The sequence below is a fragment of the Phalacrocorax aristotelis genome, chromosome 2, assembly GCF_949628215.1.
Source record: "Phalacrocorax aristotelis chromosome 2, bGulAri2.1, whole genome shotgun sequence".
Lineage (NCBI taxonomy): Eukaryota > Metazoa > Chordata > Aves > Suliformes > Phalacrocoracidae > Phalacrocorax > Phalacrocorax aristotelis.
The window spans coordinates 75,003,033-75,026,990 of NC_134277.1; the positions used below are offsets into that span (position 1 = coordinate 75,003,033).

Genomic DNA, 23,958 nt, shown 5'->3' on the forward strand with positions numbered 1-23,958 from the left:
CAGTCTGCTTGGACCAGACACAATAAAGAAACAGTAAAAATAAGAGGGAGAACTGGGGCAGAAGGACAAGGGTAGCAGCGATGAGGGAAATGGCATGGGGTGTGTGGTTATACACCCCTCCAGATATGTATGCCGCATGAGTCATCTCATGCGGTCCTCTTGGCTAATGTCATTGCTCCCACCATGATTCAGGGGTTAGGAATGAGGATGTAAACACAGGCAGCCAGCACAGGCCTCTTGTGGCTGGCAAGTTGTGTTTTCAAATCATCAAAGTAGAAATCTGGGAGGAAAGACCTAGCCCTGCCCTTAGTGCTTTGTCCCAGCTTCTGACTCAAAGAGCGTTAATGAGGACAGGAGCTGGTTGTTCTCAGCAGATCCCACCGAACTGTGAAAGCAGCAGATGAGAAGAAACAGCTGCACTCTACCCAGGATCCAAAAGGTAATTCCATCACAGCAAGTTTTAGGAAGGCCACACCTTTTTCTTCATTATTCTGAGAATTCTTACAAGTGACATCTCTCACCATATGAAACGTATACTGGTGGATAAAGATGATGATTTAGTTTTCAGGCGTTGTAAATTTCATTTTAAGAACAATGATATTTTATGTTTATGCGGAACCTTCCATCTCGGGATGCAAGTGATCTTCCTGTGATATAGGCATTATACTTAAAATACAACCACCATCACACAGATGAGGAAATGACAGCTAGCTCAATGTCACACAAAGTTTCTTTATTCCAGTTGGGAATAAAATATGAATCTTTTTAATCCTTGGTTCCCAAAACAAGATCCTTCCCAACAAGAAATCTTCCCATAAGTGTGATATTAACTAACAACCTTCGTATGCACTCGTAGCTGTGGTGTATATATAGTCTTTTTTTATAGAGGAGTTTGCCTCAACAGATGAAGAAGTATGACTCTGTATCAGAAGCACTTTACTCTGACATTATTTTCATTACTAGTCTGCCTTGTCCCAACCTTTATTTCTATCACATCTTGGGTTTCTGAGGTTTTATAGGGAGAAATGCTATCTGCCCTGGGAGGAGAAGAAAAAAATGAAATAAAGTCTGCCCAGTGTACATCATCTGAATTATCCTACTCAGTACTCAATGATGGTCACATTAAAGAAAGGTATGTTTTTTTTTCCTGATACTTTTTTTGTTGTTGTTTTCAATGGCAGTTAAGGCTAAAGCTCTTTATTTTACATCTCTGTGCAGCCACTGAAAGCTGTGCAAAGTGAGTGTATTTAAAAAAAAAAACCTGATAAAAATGACCGCACAAGGTATGGAGTGACACAGAAAATTTTTTCTTCCCCTAGCTGACTGTGTCTATCAGTGTGGAAGACTGAACACGCCGGCATTCAGCTCTGTCAAAAGCAAAACTCCATGATGTGCTCTGTTTCAGCAAATACTGATCTCCTTTGTTGCAAGGCTTTCTGTATGCATCATCGGTCACTTGACATTCTGCGTACCCTAGAAACCTAGAAACAGCAGCATCAATGCTAATGTGTTTATATATTTTAAGGAACTTCATTTACTGTTTGACTTTGGTCACATTACTTTACAAATTAACTTTCAAGTGCCTGACTGAACAAAGAATAACTGGAGACCAGCGAGCCTACCAGAGGCCTTACCATCTTTTTCCCCTTATTTCCCATTCCAATGGCTCAACTCACGCACAACACTAGGACCTCCATAGTACTCATGACCTCCCCAAGGCTTACTAAAATTATTCATAGTTATGATTCACAGACTGACTGACACCAAGGACTCTGTTCATGATGCATGGGTAGCGCTAAACTGCTTTAGCTGTAGGCTTAATCCAGTAGATGGAGCAGCTGCCTGACACTGTGGAAGTATCTTGTATCTTTGTCCTGGGCAGAGTGATCTGGTGTCCTGGGGCACCTTGTAGTTAATAACTGAAATATGGTCATTATTATTTGCTAGCATCCACAGGCAGGAGAGGAAAGCTCTTCTCCACTGGATGCTTTGACAAATTTTTACTACTTCCTGCTTTTGTGTGCTCCTGTTAAAATAGCTCCCAGCTTCGGAGTTTGTCATTAGGCTTTTAGAGCTGGCAAGGCAGGTGGGGATCTCTGCTATAGATGGTGTAAATCTAGTGTGTCATCTGACACTGGCGTGGCTGATGGAAACTGATCTGAGATCCAGCCTGCTGTGGGGCTTAAGAGAAACAGGGGTACCTGCTCATGTTCTATAATTATTGGTGACTAACTTTATAGTCAAAGGTAGCCTGATGCACCTTGTGGATTTAAGGCACTAGCTGTGATACATGGAGATGCCCCTTGCCTTGCATATAAGCTATTCTTACCATTCCCAAAACGTTGCGCACTGCTATTACGACACTTCCCCTACTTCATTCTGCATCAGTTTTCTGTCTCATCTAGGTTTTGTTAACCTTCTTAGATGGTGCTTTGTTCCGTTGATTGGGTAAAGCGCTGCTTAATTTATTTACATCTTGACATTGTGACATGTGCTTTAGAGATAATGACAATTTCTGACACACCCTCTGTTCACACAGACCTGTTATAGGCCCTCATCCTAATACTGTTTAAATGTGTACTTCTTCAGGAAACCAAAGAAAATCAGATAATGATGCTTCTGTATCTTGACTACAAATCTGTGCCTATGAATGTGAAAACTGCAGCTGCCCTGGACGTGGGAGCTATTGTGTGTCATGTCAGTGCCACCCCAGGCAGGTGGACCACATCCTCACACAGAGCACAAAGGTGATGCCTTTGTATCCTCTCAAGCCGTGCTCATGGAGCCCACCAGAGCTTGTAGGGCAGTTCAGGTGTTACAAAGGCAACATGCTGCCTTTCTCCACAGGGGCAAACTTGGACCACCTGCTAAGGTCTTGCCCACTCATGCTATTTAAAGCTGTTCCACAGACTTGTAGAGTTGTTGCCAGGGAAATAACACTATGAGGAGAGGCAAATTTTCCTTTTTTTATCTTTTCTTTTTTGTGACATTTAATGTTGGTGGAAGATGCTGATGCGGTCTGTTTCTGTCATTTTGGCTTATTTCACCAGCAGAACCAAGGCGAGTTCTACCAGCAGAATCTCTGTTGCTGCATCTGTTCTAGGAGCACTTGCCAATATGGTTATATCTATACCCAGCATAAAGGCCGGCTCTCTCCTCATGGAGCCCATGGGCTAGTTTTCAGTTACAAGCGACTGGTGATAAATCTGCTAGCCTGGAAACTTCTGGCAAACTTCTATATCCATTTCTCACTTCTGTTTTCTCACTGTGAGTCAGGCAATAGTGTGGACATGATTGATTCTCTGCCCACAGTGGCCTTGTGGAAATTCAGGCCAACAGTATAAGTCGGAACACTCCCTGCACTGCTTCTGCTCTTGCCAGGCTTGGACTGAGCTTTCCCATGTACCTGGAGGTGATGGCCATTTGTCCTGCACTGAGCAGAGCTCTTCTTCCAGAGTGAATCTGGCCTGTGTTGATTAATTCTTTGGTTGAAGCCTAGATGCCTTTGCCTTAATTTTTTTGTTTCTAAGACATCTTCTTGAGTTGCAGTATTAAATATCTAAACCCCTCAGGGATTCCTTAGCAATAAGTCATACAGGATGCAGTCTGATATGAGAGCTGGGAAAGAGATCTTTATTGGCAATACACAGACCATGTTTGAGGCAAGAGGATGGTGTTTGGTAGAGCCTCAGCTGCTATTTTGCATTCCTAAACATCAGGCTAATTTCTTCTGAAAATACATCCTCCTTTCTCACTTTCTGTGCTGTAGCTGTACCTTGTGTTGACTGGCTGTAATGGAGAGTGAGAGGTCTACTTTAAATCCTTATTTTCAAATCCCTTTTTAGCCTTCATATATAGTATTAATAACATCTTAGAAAAAACTGAAGGCTATGTTCAAATCGGGTATCTTGCCTTGGTTATGTAGCTTCCTGTCACTTTGGTAATATTAGGAAAATAATATTTTAATAGTAGATCTAATTTCTTGCCTTTCTAATTAGCTGCCTTCCTTACACTTCACAAAGAAAACTTATCCCTGGTGGATAAATCAGTGGTGTTTCTCTCTGAGGCTCTAAAAGTTATGCTTGGATATTATCTCAGTACAGGTAGTACTAGAAAACAGACTCTGCCTTTTTCTTTTTTTATCAAGCACTGTCTAAAATGCAGAGTGCAATTAAATCCAGTAGACCAGCGTCTTGACAGTGATGAAACAGGGCTGACTTCCCCCCAGCTGGAGTCTGCCCTGCCTATTCATATCTCTACTCGCTTCTCTTTTCTGACTGGCGAAGGTGCCAGTTAGTTCCAGCTGTGGTTTGATATTATGGAAACTTATCCAGGCAGAACCAAATGGAGACTAAACTGCTATCAGGTGATACTAGTCACTTTAATGAGCCAATCAACTCCTGCAAAGATTGCTCCCTCAGATGTGTGTGTCTCCTAATCTTTCTGTGTGGTTTCCCTCTTAATACAGCTTTGACTTCTGCCAAGGTAAGAAACCTGATGTTTTCCCCACAGCCAAGCTGTAAAAGCATCAGCTGTTTGGAGATTTTTCTTGAGTCAATAACAATGGCAAATATCTTGTTTCCCCTTCTCCCTGCTGATGCTTACACCATTAAAACTAGTCTCTGTGAGGCACAGAGCATTTATGCCCAAGATAAACAGCAAAATCCTTCCCAAGTTGATTAGCCCTGACAAGCTCTATCTGATGTTCTATATTGCTGTTTTTCTGACCCTGTGGCAGGGTAAGCAGATACCTAGTGGATGTTCCTGGGAAATGAGCCTGTCAAGCCACAGAAGAGCTGCTTCAGGAAAGTTTGGGTAGAGCAGATCTGTTCCATTTCCTACCCGGATTGTGCCCTGATGGGGTGACTTGACTTGTGCAAGAGCAGGATGGCTAATTCCTTTGGAATGAGAAACAGGCCTACAGCTTTCCCCGCAGGATGAATGACAGCTGTGTGGTGTATACACAGATGTTTAGGATGAACTGATTTCCAACCTGTTTTCATTATCTCTTTGCAAATCCTGACTTGCATCTGCTTGTGCAGTGAATTGTTTTAATTCACTGGTGAGCAGGCATTTCTGAGGCCCTGGTCCTTGCCAGCTGAGATGACCTTGTTTACCCTGCCATGTCTTATCCTTTCACCTGGGGAGTAAATATCATTTTAATTATGACTTATTTCTTTTTGATTTAATAGAAAAAAAGAAGAACGACTTGAACTTAATATAAAGGGTTTCCAGAGCAGAAACCACAGCCAGTTTCATTTTTGGGTGTGGCTTTTTTTCTTGTGCAGTCCAAGCAGTGACCTCTAGTTCTAGAAACAACAGAGCAAGAGTTTGGTCATGGTAACCAGAAAGGCACATGGAAGTGTGCAGTGGATTAAATTCTGTAATGATTTAATTGTGGTACAGTTCTACTGGCTTTTCTGGAGCTTCCCCACTAGGGCAGAATTTCTGATCACCCAGGACTTCTTCCATTCTCAGCGCGGAGTGGAAATGTTATGCAAAAGTGTAGTGAAAGCTAAGAGTTGGGAAGGACATCTGTCCTGGTTAGGATCCTGTCCATGTGTCTGGAACCCACCTCGCATCTTGGCCAATCCAGCACAAAATCAAAACTGATTCCTGCGGCAATTTGGGACTCAAGAGCACAGCTAATCTATTCCTCTGCCCAAGGCAGGATTGGCCACAATGGTGTTGCTCCTGACAGATGTTTAAAGGAGAATAGGGCTTGGCAAATACTACGCGTTGCTAACATACTTCTCTTCTAAAATGCTTTGAGATAAATGCACTCAGCCAGGCTGCCCAGCACAACTAATGTTTTTATGGTGACAGGTACATCTATGGGCTTTACTGCTATATTTATAAACAACTGGCTACATCAAGAGCTATTTTGTCTTTTGGCTGTGACTTGGACCCAAAATTTCCAAGGGGAAGGGTGAATTCCAGGCTGGCACCCTCTTGTGTGCCATCAGGCTCGGATCAGATTGTGCAGGTTTGCCACATGAACAGGCTGAAGAAAGACCTATAGGCTAGAAAAGAGGGTGTTTGTTAAAAAGCTTGATAGGGATCTATAGGTCTTGCACAGGTCAGCCAGCAACTGTTGAGGGAAGAGCCAGGAGACTCAAGCATGGAGCTTTTTTCCTGAAAGAAGGTGTAAGGCAAGAAAGAGAGAGAACCATTTGCTCCTGGAAGAGGTCTAAAGAAGAGGTGAAGATGCTGACTGTAAGAGTTCAAGAGAGGCTGAAGGAGCAGTGAAACTGTGTTATTGGTGACCCTGAGAGAAAATCTGATGTCTGGTGAGGCCTCTCCAGCTGAGCCTTTGCTAGGCAGCTGATCATGGTGGTTCTTTATCAGGCATCTCCCTCAACCTGGGACAAAAGTCCTTGCTGCAGGATCTCATCTTCTGGTGCCTTCCCTTAGATTTCATGTTTGGGAGGAGTTTTGACTTGACCAGTGGGCTGAACTTCCTGCTGTGTTAGACCCTGATGGATGGAGGGAAGCTGAGGTAGGCACTGGTCAGACATAAGCTGTGCCTTTTCCAGGGCTCTACTGACCTGCAGGTAATATCTCCTTAGATTTGATTGAGATCTGTCTCTTGTACAATGAGCAGCAAACTTCTGGCTCCAAAGCCCTTCAATTAAATCAGTGTGTTCAAAATATTCACAGATAAGCAGAAGCCTCGGAGATAATCACAGAATGGTAGGGGTTGGAAGGGACCTCTGGAGATCATCTTGTCCGACCCCCCTGCTTGAGCAGGCACACCTAGAGCAGGGGGCACAGGAACGCGTCCAGGTGGGTTTTGAATGTCTCCAGGGAAGGAGACTCCACAGCCTCCCTGGGCAGCCTGTGCCACTGCTCTGGCACCCGCACAGGAAAGAGGTTTTTTCTCATATTGAGTTGGAACTTCGTATGTTCCAACTTGTGCTCATTGCCCCTTGTCCTGTCGTTGGGCACTATTGAAAAGAGCCTGGTCCCATCATCCTGACATCCACCCTTTAAATATTTATAGGTATTTATGAAATTCCCCCTCAGTCTTCTCTAGGATAAACAAACACAAGTCTCTCAGCCTTTCCTCATAAGGAAGATGCTCCAGTCCCCTGATCATCTTTGTAGCTCTCTGCTGGACTTGCTTAAGCAGTTCCCTGTCCTTCTTAAACTGGGGGTCCCAAAACTAGACACAGCACTCCAAATGTGGCCTCACTAGGGCTGAGTAGAGGGGGAGGATAACCTCTTGATCTGCCAGCCGCACTCCTTTTAATGCACCCCAGGATACCATTGGCTGTCTTGGCCACAAGGGCACATTGTTGGCTCAGGGTCAGCTTGTTGTCCAGCAGCACTCCCAGTCCTTCTCAACAGAGCTGCTTTCCAGTAGTTCAGCCCCCAACCTGTACTGGTGCATGGGGTTGTTCCTCCCCAGGTGCAGGACCTTGCACTTGCTCTTGTTGAATTTCATGAAGTTCCCCTCGACCCAGCTCCCCAACCTGTCCAGGTCTCATTGGATGGCAGCACAGCCTTCTGGTGTATCCCAGCTTGGTATTATTAGTGAACTTGCTGAGGTTACGCTCTATCCCATCATCCAGGTCATTGATGAATATGTTGAACAGGACTGGATCCAGCACAGACCCCTGGGGAACACCTCTGGTGACAGGCATCCATCCAGACTCTGCTCCATCGATCACGACACTCTGAGTTCTGTTGTTGAGCCAGTTCTCTGTCCACCTCACTGTCCACTCATCCAACCCACACTTCCTTGGCTTGCCTGTGAGGATGCTATGGGAGACAGTGGAATGTCTTACTGAAGTTAAGATAGACAACATCCACTGCTCTCCCCTCATCGAACCGGCCGGTCACTCCATAGTGTCATCCTCTGTAAAATTTGGCTAAAGTTAAGGCAGGTGCTGTTTTGAAGGTATGATAGTAAATATACCCGCAATCAAACAAATTGAAAGGAGATGTCTTGGTTTAGGAGGAAAATCCTAATGAAAAGCAGTTAAGGTGAACATCCGGAAACATGCCCTTTTTCCAAAAGGAAAGAACGTTTAAGTCTACTGCTGATTTTTGAAGAATGTATTATCCAGATTGGTAGTGTTACAGGGAAGTAGTGGTCCTCAGACATACTTGCACACACTGCCAAGTTTAAACCTACTCTTTTTCAATACAGATGTGTCTGTATACCCTAGCTACAAGCTGCTGCTTAAAAAAATCTCTATTGCTTTACAGTAAGCTGAAAATTAGATAAGTGAGTCTGGCTTTAGAGTTTAAGCAAAGGCTCTTCTTGACTTCCCTATGCTTTAATGAACTCTTAAGTACCTGGACCAGTTTTGCTAACTAAGAAGTCCTGAAATATTTGTGTTTTATTTTGCTGCCTTAGAAATATTTTGTGATGGCGTGAAACTCGGATGGTTTAATTTCCTGGAGTACCTTAAAGAGATATAGGCAGCTCAGACTGTAAAAATGTTTGTATGCTTAATGGTGTCATCAGCACTCTAAGAATGGTTGAATACCTGTTACTGTGTTAGGTCCTGTGGAAAAATGAAGCTCCAAGTAAATCTCAAATATGCTACTTTCTGCATAAATAAATCAAAATAGATCATAAAATTTGGAGATGTCCAAAAGCTAACGAACAGTATTCACCATTTACTTTTTGTTCTAGAATTGTTTTCCAAAAGCCTTTGGCATATAAACTACTTTGCAATAAATAACACAATGTGCTGATAGAGAAGGTCAGTTGGTTTAAGAGTACTCCTGACCACTTCTTTGTTGTTTTCCTTTTCTTTGTAATACTGTGTGCCCAAGTGACAATTTTGACTCTGGTAGAAAGAAAAGCATGTGTCTCTCTTTTTATTTTCTTAAGGTTTAATTTCTAGTTTGGCCAATTATGGTGCCACTCGAATATTGTTCTATATAATTAAACTTTTGTGTGTGTGTGTTTTTGTTTTGAGTTAGTTTTGTTTTTAATGTAAGAGCTATGGCTATCTGGGGTATGGCTTGGCTATGCTGGTTCAGCAGCTTTGTAGCATGACCCTGAGAGATACTGATTCTGAGAAGAGGAAGAAAGAAACTGTGAACTTTGCAATGTACCAAACTGCAGGTGTTAGCATTATGTGGTATCTTTCTCCAGAGTAGGGTAGCATCCAGAAGCCTTTCCCAGTATTAGCTGGCAGTGTGAGAATGCAGAGTGGTTTTATCTGCCTGGCACAGTGCAGTGAATACTGGAAGCAGGTCAGGAATGAGGATCACAAAGTCTCTGATTATTGCCTTGGTTAATGAGGTAGGCTCTTGAACAGGACCTACTACTTCAGGATTTAGCCTAGCCTGAAGTCAAGGCTGCCTACGGGTGCAGAAATCTCTGCTGGATGTGCAGCAACACTGAAAAGATTTGATCCTTGTTTGTTAGGTTGGTCCTGAGAAAAGCAACGTTACTCCTGAGTTATGAGGATTCTTGCAAGCAGTAGTGAGAGGTTGGAAAATGCCATAATCTGTACAAACACTTTTAATGGAAATTATTATAGGCCTATTTTATTATTCTAAAAATATTTATTGGGCGGGGCATTCATCCAGGTAAAAAGATAATTGTTGCTGAAAAAGAAGGTGAAAAGGCTTCTCTGACATGTAATGTAAAAATGGTCTAAGATCTGTATCTTGCCATAATGGGTGCTGGTGAAATGGTCAGTGTCAGACTGTAGTATAAGCAAATGCATGAAGCCTGCTTGCTCATTAGCTTTTAATGCTCCCCTCTGTCATAGGTTTGTAAGTAAGACACCATACATATTTATGCCCAGGTGATATATGTGAACGAGAGCTGGCAGAAGCTGCTGAATAATGGATGAAACACCAGCATTCTGCTGGTGGCGATCTCTACAATGTGAGGGCTTGCTGCTCCCCTGGCTGAGCTGTTTGCTCGAATGCTCTTCCCTGGCAATAGCCAGAAACTTCCAGAAAGTCCTAAGGTGTGTCAGGGAAGAACGACTTTCTGTAGAGTATACCCTGACATCTTACATCACGCTCTATTTCATTTTCTAGCTGGTTGCTCCCATTTCTAATAGAAAAGCCTGACTAGTGCTGATCTACAAGAACAGCACTCCCGACTTTTCACTACCTTTTGCAGAACTTCCAAAGTGCATCCTGTGAGGCTTCTATGCACAATTTCAAATGAAGAAGCTTTGTTAAAAAGGAAAGGAGAAATGTTTTTGAGTAACCCAGTTGGCTGGCTGAGCTCTGAATACAACAGTGGCAGAAGATCACTGAAATGCTTCTGCCCGTATCTAGCCTCAATCGTATATCTTGGTTTCCAGGGCACTTGGAGGCTTTATTTTGAATGTTTCCCAGATTACACTGACTAATATGAGAACAAGGTCATTAGTATAATAAATCTCAGGTAAGTGTAGAGCTAGTCTTAGGAAACCACCTATATTCGGCCTCTGGTATCCATTGCTATAGGAGTCTATAAAAATAAGGATTGACATCTGGTGCAGGGTACTGGTGTGCACGTGTAAAATGCTAATGATGCCATTTTTCCAGCAAAATGGGGCCAGGCAGGTCAGCTTTGGCAACACAGCTCTGTAATATGCCTTGCTTGCTGAGCACCTGTCTGTTAAAGACCGCTAATGCGAAAGGTCTGATTACAGTTCAGTGACTTGTTCACACAGTGATTAATTTTTCTCTCCACTAACCGAGGAACTTGCTTCTGTAGCACAGCTGACAGAATAGATATTTATAACCTCATTTGTAGGAATGGTGGGAGTCAGCCGAGCTGTGACAGCCTGGTTAAAAACATCTGACCACCGTCATGCAAGCGGTGGTCAAAGACTTACTCTGCTTCCCATTTTGGCTGGGTAGGGCTTGACCTCAGTGTGACTTCATTTGCTTCACCCACGTGATGACCCCTGGGATTGCAGTGTGCATGGCAGGGGTGTTGGCTGGCTCGTCCGCTTGTGTTTTGCTCCTGTTGTCTGAGGGCTAATCACTATCTATTAATATCTCAAAGCCCATACCAGATAGAAAGGGCTGGAGAGGAAGCAGAGGAACCAGCCTGGTACAATCCAGTGATGTTTGCAGTGAACCAGCTGCCCTCTCTCTGCGGCTGTAGTGCTAGGCAAATTAGCAGGGAAGGGCTCTTAATGCTTACCTGCCTAATCCCAAACTGTTGGGGATATCCCACGGAGATACAGCCACCCTGCCTCAACTGAAATGATCAGATAATGCCCAAGAGCAGTGGGTGTTTGAAAGCACACCAGCAAGATTATTTAGCGGGCCTGCCTTTGGGCAGAGTGATTAAATTGCATCCTGCATCCCAATGTTTGTTGCTAATTCCACCCTAGCTCGCTCTGCTGCTGTAAACTGCTGGAGATATCTCTGCTGGCTCCCTTGCTCTGGCACACAAAGGCTTTTCTGTATACGTGTCTGTAACAGTGTCACTATTTTCTTTCTTTTCTTTTTTTTAATCCTTCACTCCCGAATGATTCTGGACAGATTGCTTTTCCCTCTGTATAGCTTTGTGCAGATAATACAGTAGTGAAAGCAGTGGGGAGCTGCGGGGGAGAGAATTGACACTCTGTTCCTTGCTTTGGGATTAGTGACCAGATGCACGTGGGGGACCTAGTTTCAGGAGGACCGTGCCCCCCCTACTCCCCACAAGTCTCTGGCTCTCCAGCTGGGATGCAGCTCTGCTTTGCTTAAAAACTGTAATGGCTAAGGAAAGCTGCAAGGGAGGGGGAGGGGGGCAGTGCTGAAGTGTGCATGTGTGTGTCATTGGGTCATCTCAGCAGGACAAATTCACAAAAGCCAATGCAACGCTCCTATGACACAACTGTTACTTGTTTATGGCTCTGTATATGTCAGCTTTCCCACCACTTGTCACAGGCCTGGAGAAGCCTTGGTTCATCTCTGGCCAGCAACTCCATCGGCAGCTGCTCCCTTTTTTTGGCTCTCTGGCATATGCATGGCAGCTGAGAGGGACGAAGAACAGCAGCCATTTGGGGTAGATCCCGTATGGCACGGCAGCGCTGCAGGGGTGGCAGGGTGGTTCAGCTGGCTGCCAGCCCTATGGCATAAGGGTGGGGGATCAGAAAGCCTTTTTGTAGCGTCAGGTTTAAAAGATGACACCAAGGGGGCTGGGTAAAATAGCTATCCCCTGCAGGCCTGTGGTGGCACCTTTCTGAGCTGGGCAGTGCTACCAGGCAGGATCATTTGGTGCTGCAAAGTCAGCTGCTACAAAAGGGGAATGGGATCTAGGGGTTGGGGAGGGTTTGTCTGAGAAAATTGTGTTCCCTTTCTGCAGAAGTTATTGTATGAATGAGCAAGGTAAATATTTGACCTGGAGGGAAACCTTTAGCACTGGGAATACGAGCTTCCTGAGACAGACCAGAGGCTTTGCTTTGGTTGGAAAGATGTGTCTTTCCTACTTATTCTCTGTGTGAACTTTTTTACCTGAGTTTTCAATATATTTCAGAGCATTCACAGACCCTCTCTATTCCCCCACACTCTGGAAAATTAGACTTCAATGTCTTCTATTCAAGACAAAACCGATTAAAAGGTAAGAGGAATAAAGCCTGCTTTCTAGTCGCTCTCTTACATACTGGATTTGCACTTCAAAATGCCTGTGTCTACTGCTTGTCCTTCCTGTGGAGAAGGTGGCCAAATGCTGGCCCTGGTGGGACAGGCCGCCGCACTCTGGGGAAGGAAGCCGGCTGCTCACCAGTACCTGGCTCCTGCTGACAGGGCTTCAAGCAAATACTTAGCAAATGCCCAGAGCTACTGGTAAGAACAAGGAAGTCTCCAAAGCTGTTTAAATAATATCCGTGAAGCAGTGGTTTTAAGGACTGGGGATGTTAGTGCATCCCAGCTCCTCTGATGCAAAGTATCATGCTTTTTTTTGTTGTTGTTGTATCCCACCCTGTGCAACTTCCCTCTGCCTTTAAAATGGCCATGCTCACCTTTAATCCACAATGAAAATGCTGATTCAGCATGAAACACATACTGCAATGTACCTTTCCTCCTTGAACAGCTATGGTACTTGTTTCTGCACTCTGCCTGTACTGACTCAGAGAGAACGAAGAGCACTTTGGCTTGCCTTACCTTTTTAATACTTAAAAAAAAAATTTTTCTTTAATCTGGTTTTCTCAGTTACCCAGAACATTGGCTTTTTAACAGTAACTGGAGAATCCCACCTCTGATTAAAAAGCTAGTTTTACTTACACTTAAACATGTTTGGGGCGTTTATTTCTTTGTATTTGTTTTTTGGCTTTTGTTGTTATTTATACTTATATCCTTACTTTGTACCCATCTACTTGAGTTTTTTGGAAGAAACTAGACTATTTGTCCAACAAGCAGTCATCTCCAAAGCCCAGCTGCAGGCTTGGCAAGAGGCATTTTGTAGGGACTTTCCTCTGTGGACTCCTTCCAAGCCTGCCCTCTCTGTTCCTCCCTGGTCTCATCTGTTTCACTGCCAAGTTTGTTTTTTATCTTTGGTATAAATGGTCATTGTTCAGTAGTAGAAAATAATCTCACCAGAACACCTGGCTTTGTTCCATCAAGTCGGGTGCCTTTTTTTATCCTTCTTGGGAGTGAGAGTGGGGAGGAGAAACGAACCCCTCCAGCTCTGTTTTTAGGCTAATTTTTTCAAAGTCTCTGGTGATCCTTTTGCCTTATGGATGCTGATAGTCACTGCTGGAGGAGCAAAAAGTCTTATCATTGCCTCTCAGGGCTGCTCTGAGGGGGAGATGAAGCTAGCCATGGTGGCAGCTGCCTGTGCACAACAGCACAAAAGCCTGTCACATCACCACACATGTCACACCATGGAGCTTGGTTACTTTTTGCCTTTGAATAAAACCCAGAGCACTGGAAATGCTATTTATGAAGTGAAGGGGAGGAGCTTTGGTTTTGTTTGAAGGCATCACCTTTCCCCTAACAAAAACAGACGTTCTTTTTTTTTCTTCCTCTGTCCTATTGGTTAATAATATGACTTTTCCAAAGCTGTAAACAAAGTTTTTCAATCTCTTAGATTAAAAACATCAAGGAAAAAAATGAGAGAGTTTGGCAGGATTGTTATGGAACTCTTCCTTTACTTTATGGAAGAAGTTCAGGCAGCCCCAGGGAGGCTCACGGTATTATTATTAGTCACCCCATGTTGCCACAGTCTTCTAGAGGCTCTGTTTACTCTTTGTAAGAAAGGTCTTATTCTCTACTTGCTTGCCCCTACATGTATATACCCTTCCCCTAGTTTTTAAGAGACTGGGATTGCTTTTTAACAGGTCTGATTATTCACGTCTAAATGAGACTGAGGCCGTAAAAGCAGCACAGGAGTCTGCAGTTGTTCTCATTGAAATCAACTGTTTTTCAAGTGTTTTGTTGTCCTTTAAAATGTGTGTTTACAATGTTCCTTTTTAATTACCTGAACTACACGGATATCTGAAGGTGTGATACTCCTTCACATGTGACAAAACCTAATGCAAGCCATGCAAGTGTTGATGTGTCCCAGGGCTAGTCCTCTGCTGAGGGTTGTTAGAGTACAGCAAAAAGCCCTCTGAATAAGAGCCAAGAGGTTGACCCTGTAACTTGAGTATCAGATCCAAGAGGAAGGTGGCGAGAGGATTAAGCTGTCTTTAAAATAGAGTTTTTTGAGTGTCAGATTTGTAGTTACATCTGTTTTGATCATAAGCTGACTCTAGACTGATAATGCAGAAGCTTGGCTGTTAATTTTCCTGCAAAGCAACTCAACCTCCCCACATCGTAAGGTTTTGAAAACATTGCTGCATTTGAACATATAGTCCAAGCTGAGGTCTTGTTGCAGATTGGACAAATCTGAGTATCCTGAAGGTCCAGAAGATGGGGTAAACAGGTGCCAGACTTTCATCACCCAACTCCAGGATTTTCAGTAGTGATAAGGAGTTAATGGTGAAATGTGAATTTTCAGACCTTCCAAATGCTCCAGTTTTAGCAATTCATTGGTACTGCGTGGGGAAATGCACGCTGAACACTGCAGCTGCTAGGTATTGTTTTATTCTGTGGAACTGTGCTTATCTGATTGGCAGGGAGAATTGCATTTCAGTGCAGTTCTTCTCCACTTGTGGTCTGTAAGATATTAACAGATGAATATCCAGATGAAGAGGATGTAAAAATAAAGACCAGACTTTCATATGTGTTATTAGCCATGTGAGCAAACAAATTTACTGAGGAATTAAAGGGGAACAAAAGCAATACATTAACATTATGGTTAACCTAACTTTTCAGTAACAACCATATAAAACTATGTAATCTCATTATATAAGATTATATTTTTGCAAAATATTAAATAATTTTTCCATTTAAAAAAGAAAAGAAAAGTTAGGGAATGCTGACCTAGCTTGTATCTATGAATAGTCTTCTCGGTAAGCCTTCCAACGCATGAGCAAAGGCTTTGAAATCTTTCCCCACTTGTAACAGAGCTGAATGAGTTCAGCGGTAAATATGCAACAAGTGTAATGCCTGTTTCCGCTCTTTGTTCCCCTGAGAGTCATTTAAACAAAGCAAATTCAGTGCACACTAATAAAGTGGGTAGGTAGCTATTGCAGCTTAATAGCTTGTGCTCGACCATTTTCCTTGGCAGGGTGTTCAAGGAATGTTTCCAGCTAGGTTATGATATCTTCATCATGGACTGTTATCAGGAGTTGCATTTCCCCGTGTCAAATCCTGGCGCTGAAGATATGCTGCTCTTTGGGAGCCTGGAACTGGTCAGGAGACACAGAGTTAAACGCAGCGTATGTGCTACTCCCCACGGCCCATTGTTATTGCTGCAGCCTTCTCCACTTGCATTCCAAATGTTTTCCAAACAGAGCATGTATTGGGAGTTTGTCTGGGGTGTTTGTGTGTGTGAATTTTTTTTTAAAAAACTATCGTAGGCAATTGCTTGTGTCTAGCTAAAGCATTTCACAGCAACACTTGTTCCTTTCTTCAGCCTTATTTTAGTGAGGAGCAGGGTATAAATGTTCTGCTCATGGTGGCTCCTGAATCTGGTGCTGTGTCCAATGTATCTATCTGAATAACACACACAAGTGTTGAGCAAATTTGCTTAACTACGAAGAATGGTGAGAATGTGTGCTCTTTCAGGTCATCTCTGGTCCTCTGGAACTTTCCCAGTTGTACAGTGGGAAATCAGATAAGTGATGGGGTAATGCAGGAGGGTCTAAAAACTTCCCTGCTGCCGGCAGGTAAGAAAAGTGTGGACAGATCAGGGGGAAAGACTAACAGTCATGATATGCTGGCTACTTGCATTGTATTCGTGCACCTTGAGCTGTGAGCCTGTTGAACATTCCTCTGCAGAAGAGGACCAGGGCCATACTTTGGCCTGACCTTGTGCCAGTTTTGTTGCAGCTGATCTGGGCAGTCCCCCCAGCCTAGCACTGCCACCAACTCTGCACAGCTCAGTGGCTCCTCAGATGCGACTCCCTTTGCGGGCAGGAGGTAGGGACAGCAGCTACCTGGGCCAGAAATGCTGCTGAGATTTACTTGCTGAGCTCCCCTACTTAGCCCCTGTGCAGATCTTGTGCTAAGTATGTGTAACAATGGTGTAACCCTCCAAAAAAAGGGACAAGTCATCCTTCATCAGCAAATGGATGACCGTGTTACATTTTTGGTTTTCTAGTGATCTAGTTTCTTTCATCACTTTCCAAAGAAATAAAAATGCTATGTACTGAGGAGCTTATTGTACCTAGTTTCCAAAAGGTTTGTATTAATAGCTTGGCATCCCTGAGGTTTGTCTTTCCTTTTGGGGGTTCTCCATCATCTACCAAGACGGGAACCTGCACTGCAGCCTTCTCCTTGCTTAGGGTATCTCTGGAGGTTTACTTATAGCATCTCCACCTGTTTGGACCCTTCCTCTAATGTTATAAGTATAATAAGCATATTAGAATTAGCTGAAGGGTTCCCTAATTACTAGAGGTTGAAAAGGAGCTAGAATATGTGACAACACATCCCCTTTTCTTAAGGAAGCTATAACGCTGTCCTCTGATGATCTCGAGTTTAGTTCTGCACTTTTTTCTTTCTAGCTTGGTGTGAATGCACTCTCCTCTTCTAGAAGATTGATTATCTAGAAATCATGCCTGAAAGATTTTTTTGTTTTTATTTACCTTCAGCATCTAAAGGAAACTGAATATCAGATGTGTGATATGATTAAGTGCAGTCTATTTTCAACCAGAACTTGCTATTCTTGCCAGCTGAACTCCTAAGTGGAAAGGAGCAAGGCATTTCTGGTGAGTGGCAGATAAACTGAAAGATTGAGAACACAATTATTCAGTGTCCTGGGTCAAATTCAGTCAACAGCTGAGCTGAATTAAAAAGATCTTGAAATAATAACACTTAGAATATATTTTGATGCTTAACTGCTTATTTCAAAAGGCTTTTAAAACTTGTATTTACTTTGGGAAATTGAGATAAGCCAATATAAAAACAGAATTTCTCAGTTATCTTGCTCTTGTTTTTGTTAAGAAACAAACACTTACATCTGCAAGTTTGGTCCTAACAAAAAAAAAAACATTGGGATTTGCTCAACAAACCTTATTACATGCCCAATGCTGTTACTAGTAACTTGTTCAACTTTGCACACATCGGTGGCTACGGCTTATAACAATTTCTATAGCTGAACTCTCAGGAGTTATTTTTTCACCTCTCAACAACAGTATCTAAAATGCTGTGTGTCAAATTATGTGCTTTGGAGTCTGGTTTTATGTGCCCTACTTCTTCAAATGGCACAGATCACTGACTTAAGGAGTTCTGTGCATTCCTCTCTGCTCCAGAAGACGTGGCCGTTGCCATCAGTGCTCACGTGTGGAGGCAGAGCCTGATTTTTTTTATTTTTTTATTTTTTCCTGGTAGCTTAAATGTCTGCGTCATATCTTAACAGCATATTTCACATCAGCTATATATTTGGCTTGTTCTGGTTATGTCCAGGCAATGGCACAGCTACTCTGAGCCCCTCTCCAGAATGGTCACGTTCATAGTTATTGTCTTCAGCCACCTGAAATCTATGACGAGTTTAACATAAGGTTTTTTCCACTTGCCCTCTTGGTAGCCAGGTGCTGCCTCTGGTATTTCTATGAGCAAATCAAAACAGGATTGTCTTTCCCTTTCAGTGGGTGTAGTGTTCTCCCTTTGTGTTGCACCAAACTGCAGAGGAACTCCCAAGGACTCTGAGCAGGGGCCGGTGGTGGGGTGCGGATCTGGGCGCTGCACCCTTGAGCATGCTGAGACCGAGACCACACATGGTTGGGGTTGAGCAAGGAGGAAACAGGGATGGGTGCCCATGGTCTTGGCAGGGAAAAAGCTACAGAGGTCTGTAGCATCTACTGCAAATTGCTGTAGCTGTCAGGACTTGCTGCCATTGTGAAGCCTGCTGCATGGTGATCTTCTGTCCTGTTAATGTGGGCATCAATGGGCTGCCTATTCCACCCTCATAAAGGAAGCCTGTTTTGCAGAAGACATGATGCAAAGAGCCTGCAAGCTTGAAATATCTGGATGGCTTCCAATTTCTATTCCCAGAAGTCTTGTTCTAACAAATGCTGTTGAATATACATTCAGTACAAGGGGGTGCAGGGAGAGACTCAGCAGGAGACTGGATCATGTAAAATATTTGGTCTTGGAGCACCATGATTGAAAATCCTGCACTAGATCTTTTATGTCAAGCTGCAGTGGTACCTTTTTGGTGGAATCCCATTACCTGGCAAAGGCTCCAACTTGACTCATAGGTATGATCAGCTACACTTTTGAATCCAGGGGGTTATTTTCCAGTCCTACTGTAGTTGTGCATGTGGATTTCAGGATGTGCCTAAGCAGGAATATTCAACTTATGTGAGAGCCAGCTGGTGAAAAACTAGATGTTGGGAGTTTCCCCACCCACTCCAGCAGATGGATAGTCTTCATTTGTCAGTCTAGCACAAGGCAAAATGAACAAAATTTTCCCCCATTCTCAACTCCCCAAACTTCCCCTTCCTCTGTCTGAGTTTACAGCAGCTGATAGTCCCCAAATTGCTTAAGACTGTCACTGCTTCCTGTTTATTTAGGTTTAGACATTCACAGACCTGATTTGGAAAATGACTATACCAGAGCCAAGTAGTGAAGTTTGCTAAAGGAAGTTCTGTGGTCCAAGACGAAACTGGAAAAATTCTTCCCTCTGCTTTTCACCAGCCTGGACCAGCTATTGACAAGTATAAAGGAGCCATTGGCCTCCAGGCGCTCTCCTGCTTCATTTAATAACTTTAAACCTCTGCATGCAGAGCCAGAATCCTTACCCATATGGTCCTGGGAATATGGTAACAAAAGCAAATGCAATCCCTGGGAGGGATTAAAGAACCACCTTGAAAAATAGGCAAATTGGAAAAACAAACCATGGCAATATAAACGAGCAAAGAAAGAAGAGCACAAATGTATTAGTCATCTCTTAATTGCTCTCAGAGCCCAATATGCTTAACATCCTGAAATAGAAAGCCCATCATTTCAGTTCTGCACATTAGCAATTTCAAAAGAAATAAAGCGAGATCTCCTGAGAATGAAATCATAGATATATTCATATTGTCAAACAAGTGTTTTTTCCTGTTTGCAACATCTCAGCTTAATCCCTCATACTTTATTATATTCAGGACTTCTAGGCAAATTCTTTTTTGGACAAGAAGAAAGTTTTGCCTGGGTTTCAAGGACACTTATTTCGTATTGCATGACCTGAGCGTGCCAACAGTAGGAAAACTTTGTTAGGAAAACTTTTGAGTGAATAAGATTCAGAGCCAAGCAAGAGCTCCGAGGCTTTAGTATTTTTGTGCTTTGCAGAAGCTTATATATTAGAGGTGAGGGCATCTACAGACCCATTCAATCCAGCAGAGCTGCTGGGTGCCCATCAGCACTTGGGCTCTCATCTTTTAAGCAATTTCCTTTTCCAGCTCTGTCAACAATCTGTGATTTTCCGTATAGTCTCTTCAACCACTTAACTCCCCCTCTTCCTGTTGCACAATAAACATACAGGAAATCATCAAAGTGGGACTGTTCGTTTTGCACTTAATAGATGCTGTGAACTGCCCTACAGACCTCCAGGGACTGTCCATTGTTCTTTTGGCATATCGGCTGTGCCAAAAGTCAGCATCCTTAATCTTCTGTGAAAGGATATTTCCCCCTCCCTTTCCTTCCCCATTCCGACTCTCTTTTTCTCTCATTCCTGTTTTATGCACAAGTAGTATTTCAGCCCTCAGGAATTATTTGGTACAATTTCTGAGCAGCCACTTTGATACATTGGTTCCTTGCACACAGGTCTGGTTTGGAGGCATCAGATCCTTTCTGCGTGATGTGCTGGGGCTATGAAAATGGTAGCCTTTTGAAATCAACATGTGCACATATTAATTGCAGGCACAGGGTTAATTCTGTGGGATCATGTGTGACCTAAAATTTTGCTCAGTGTCGCTTACTTAAACTTGCTTGCTTAATTACAGTTGCAGGCTGTTATGGTCCTTACTATGTTTCCAATGAGGTGTTGTTTGCAGTGATATTTTTGATAATGGATAAAATTACGTATTGGAAAAAACCTTTAGTGTTTATAATTGTATGGCTGAGATTAAACAGTACTGCATTGAAGAGTGGTTGTTATGTGAAAATGACCAATAATGTTTTAAACTGAAATGGCATTTCTAACTGTTTTCTTTGAAATTAATGCCCAGTGCTTTATTTAGTTATTTCACCAAGAATGTGTGGAAGTATATATTTCCATGAATTTTAAAAGTAATTTCTAGCAGTAGATTAAAATGTTATTTAAATAAGGGACCAGACTCATTACCAAGCCTCTTCATCTCCAGATCACAAGTCTAGGCTTTCTGACAGTTGCTCAAGAGTCTACAAATGGAGGCAAAAAAAAAAAAAAAAAGCCTGGGGTAAAAAAAATCTGAAGTCATAACTCTGGGTCTGGAGGTCCAAAATATGATTTGGAAGTTCAGGCTGGCTTTGAATTTTGGTGAGAATCCAAGCTGCCTACCGTCAGCACCACATTGTAATCACAGATATTGGTGTTGCTTATCATTTCTAGTGCGGGAGCCAGCAGGACCTGAAGAAGCTGTCCAACCTCAGAAGAAATGGCCCACGACCCAAAAAGCTTTCAAGTGAAGTGAGGAAACCCAACAAGATAACAGTCTAAAGGAAGCACAAAGGCACAAGGATGACAAGACTGGTCAGCCCTGGAAGCAGAGACCTTGAGGCATGCAAGCTGCTGCTCAGCAGTCATCCAAGCACTGCGTAGTCCACCTGGCAGAGGAAACAGTGGAAGAGAATAAGGTGGATATGCGCTAGCTGTACAGAGCTGTGCCTAATTATGGGGTCAACCTGAGGAGAAAGCATGAAGGTGATTCCTGTGCCCTCTAGTAAGAGGGCAATGAAGCAGCCTTTACACATGGGAAGCAGAATCTCAGACTTCAATATACCCTTGCAGAGAGGCCGATGACTGCCAAAGACTAGACTGCGTTTTGTCTCTATGATGATCACAGCTTGGAGGAAGCTTGGCTGAACAGCATGTCTTGCTATACCAATTCCAGAATGAAGCATAACTTCCTCTGCAAATGCTCCCAGTTTTAGTGCACTTCATCAGAGCCAAATGCACAAGCACTGGCCTCTCAAATGAGCTCGGTGGGAGCAATGACATTTCACAGAATCAGAATGGTAGGGGTTGGACAACATCTGCTGAGCTGACTTCCAGCCCCCCCACTGCTGGTGGATTCTGTAGGTAACAGTAGAGGCAGCAGAGATACCAACACCAAAGGGAAGGAATTCAGCAAAAGAGTATTGGAAATGAGGTCTTTAAATACAGTTGATTTTCATGCTTGTCACTAATCCCATATTGCTGAGAGCTAATACATAAACCAAGGGTCACTGAAGGAGAATGAATGGGGAAAAGCAGTTTGTGAGGAACAGGATTCGGACTATCAGCTTTGTAGAGTGGGACCAAAGGAAATTCTTTTGTTTCTCATTTGTACCTGGTGTTATTTCCTACAGCCCTGGAGCCTTCCCTTGTTACGTTAGAGTAACTGCTGTCAAGTTTAGCTGTGAGCAAGGCAAACCACTGAAAAAAATGTTTCTTTTTAAAACACAGGGTATCCACAGTGCACTGGACTTGACTTCAAGTTGAGAGACGTGGCATTGGCAGTGCTATCAGGCTACAACTACAGAAGGAGTTTTCACCTTGCATTGACAGCGAGAGAACTGGGTAAAGCATACCATGTCGAAACAGAAAAATGGCTATTGGTTTTGAAAAGCTGAGCTGCTACAATCACTCTGAGCAAAGCTCCCGACCCACATAACATTAGCTGTGTTTTATAGTCAGTGACTGAGGAAAGCCTATCGTTGTCGGGCCATTTTGGTGATTACTTGTGCCTACGGGATGGCTGTGGCAGCCAAATGACAAGATCACAGGACAAACTAGCAGGGGAGAAAAACGACATTATTTCTGGCAGAGCATCATGCCGAGACCCTGGCTTCCTGCTGCAAAAAACAGGAAATGTTTACTTCTGGAACAATGATGGACTAAATTCAGTGCTGGTGGGGTACATTCACAGAAGTCCCTGCACCTTTACAACTGGGCAGTTTTCTGTGCCAGTGTCCTAGGAATAACAACTAAATAGAGAAAGGACTTTTTAGGGAGGTTCATTTTTTCTTGCCCGTAAAAGTTGGAGACTGTGGGGTTTGCATGCTCTGGTGTTTTGGCCAATCCACCCCTAAATGGTCCAGCTGATTTGACTCCTACTAGTTGTTCAGGGACACTATTCTATAGCATGTTTCAATGTGAACAGTTTCAGAATCGAGCTTAAATTCTCCTTTGTGATATCCTGTCCCTCCACCTTCCTGGAGCACTTGCAAGACACCTGATGAGTACCAATGACAAAGCTAGGACCAGGGATGGACAGGTGGTACCTTCTTTCTTTTTATTTTTTTTTTAAGGTGAGCTTCTCAGCATTGACCCGTTGAAACTACATGTCTGGTTTTCTGTTGTAAAAAAACCTAGATGTGAATTGTTAGTTTTCTGTGAGCATCAATGAAATGGATTTTTTCAGATTATTTGAAAAGTTTCCAATATAAACTGTTAAAAGGCAGGGGTTTTTGTACCCTTTTGTACCTTTTTGTACCCTTAGGCTCTTTAGTATTAAGAAAGTGAATCTGTGTTGATAAAATTTGAATATTTGTCCACTCTTCTAACTGAGGGAATCTGGAATATCAGCTATTTTGCATGGGTGGGATGATGATACAGAAGTAGAAAGATTCTTGTTGAGTTATGTGCTGGTGGGTTAAGTGTTGGGTATGACTCCAGGGCAATCAAATTACTAATGCAAGCTTGTATGCTATGTACTCTATCACAGCACATAAATACTTAGAAAGACTGAATACAGACTGTACACACAAGCTCTAGGGGCTTTGTTTGTATTACTTTCTAAGCCAAACTCAGCTTAATTTGAGCCTAGTGAGCTACATAAGTTATTTCTCTTTCTATACAATGAAACATTTTAAAATAATTATCCCCTCCCATCCTTAACATATATGCACTCCTGCCTGATAGGTGCTTTCAACAAGGTGAAAGTACACCCTCCCACAAATAAGTATGGCTCTCCAGGCAAAAGTCGAGCCCTTGCAGCGAGCCTCATCCCAGGCAGAATGAAGCAATCAACATTGAGATCTCCACTGAGCAGAGCCTCACAGAGGGGAACTTGTTGCTATTTCATTCTGCAGCTGAAGAAACATACAGTAGTGGCAGGGAGCCTTGGGGCAGCTGATTTAAAGATTGATTTTGCAAGTTGTTCCTTACTATCTGGCATTCATAAAATTCACCTTGAACAATGGGTTTTCCTACTGAACTCTTAAACTTTTGCCAGAAGAGCATTCTGCTGGCTGAATGTATTCAGACCACCTCTTGAACTACACCAGATGATATCAGCCCTACTGAAATCCAATAAGTAGTGATTTTTAAAAAAATTT

General features: G+C 43.0%; 1 long non-coding RNA gene across 1 annotated transcript; it reads left to right on the forward strand.

Annotated features, from left to right (window-relative positions):
• Positions 1-297: 297 nt before the first annotated feature.
• LOC142053055 (uncharacterized) lies at positions 298-23,958 on the forward strand. The gene is made up of 3 exons (XR_012659075.1): positions 298-439; positions 1,011-1,132; positions 21,029-23,958. It is a non-coding gene; the product is annotated as an uncharacterized LOC142053055 (long non-coding RNA).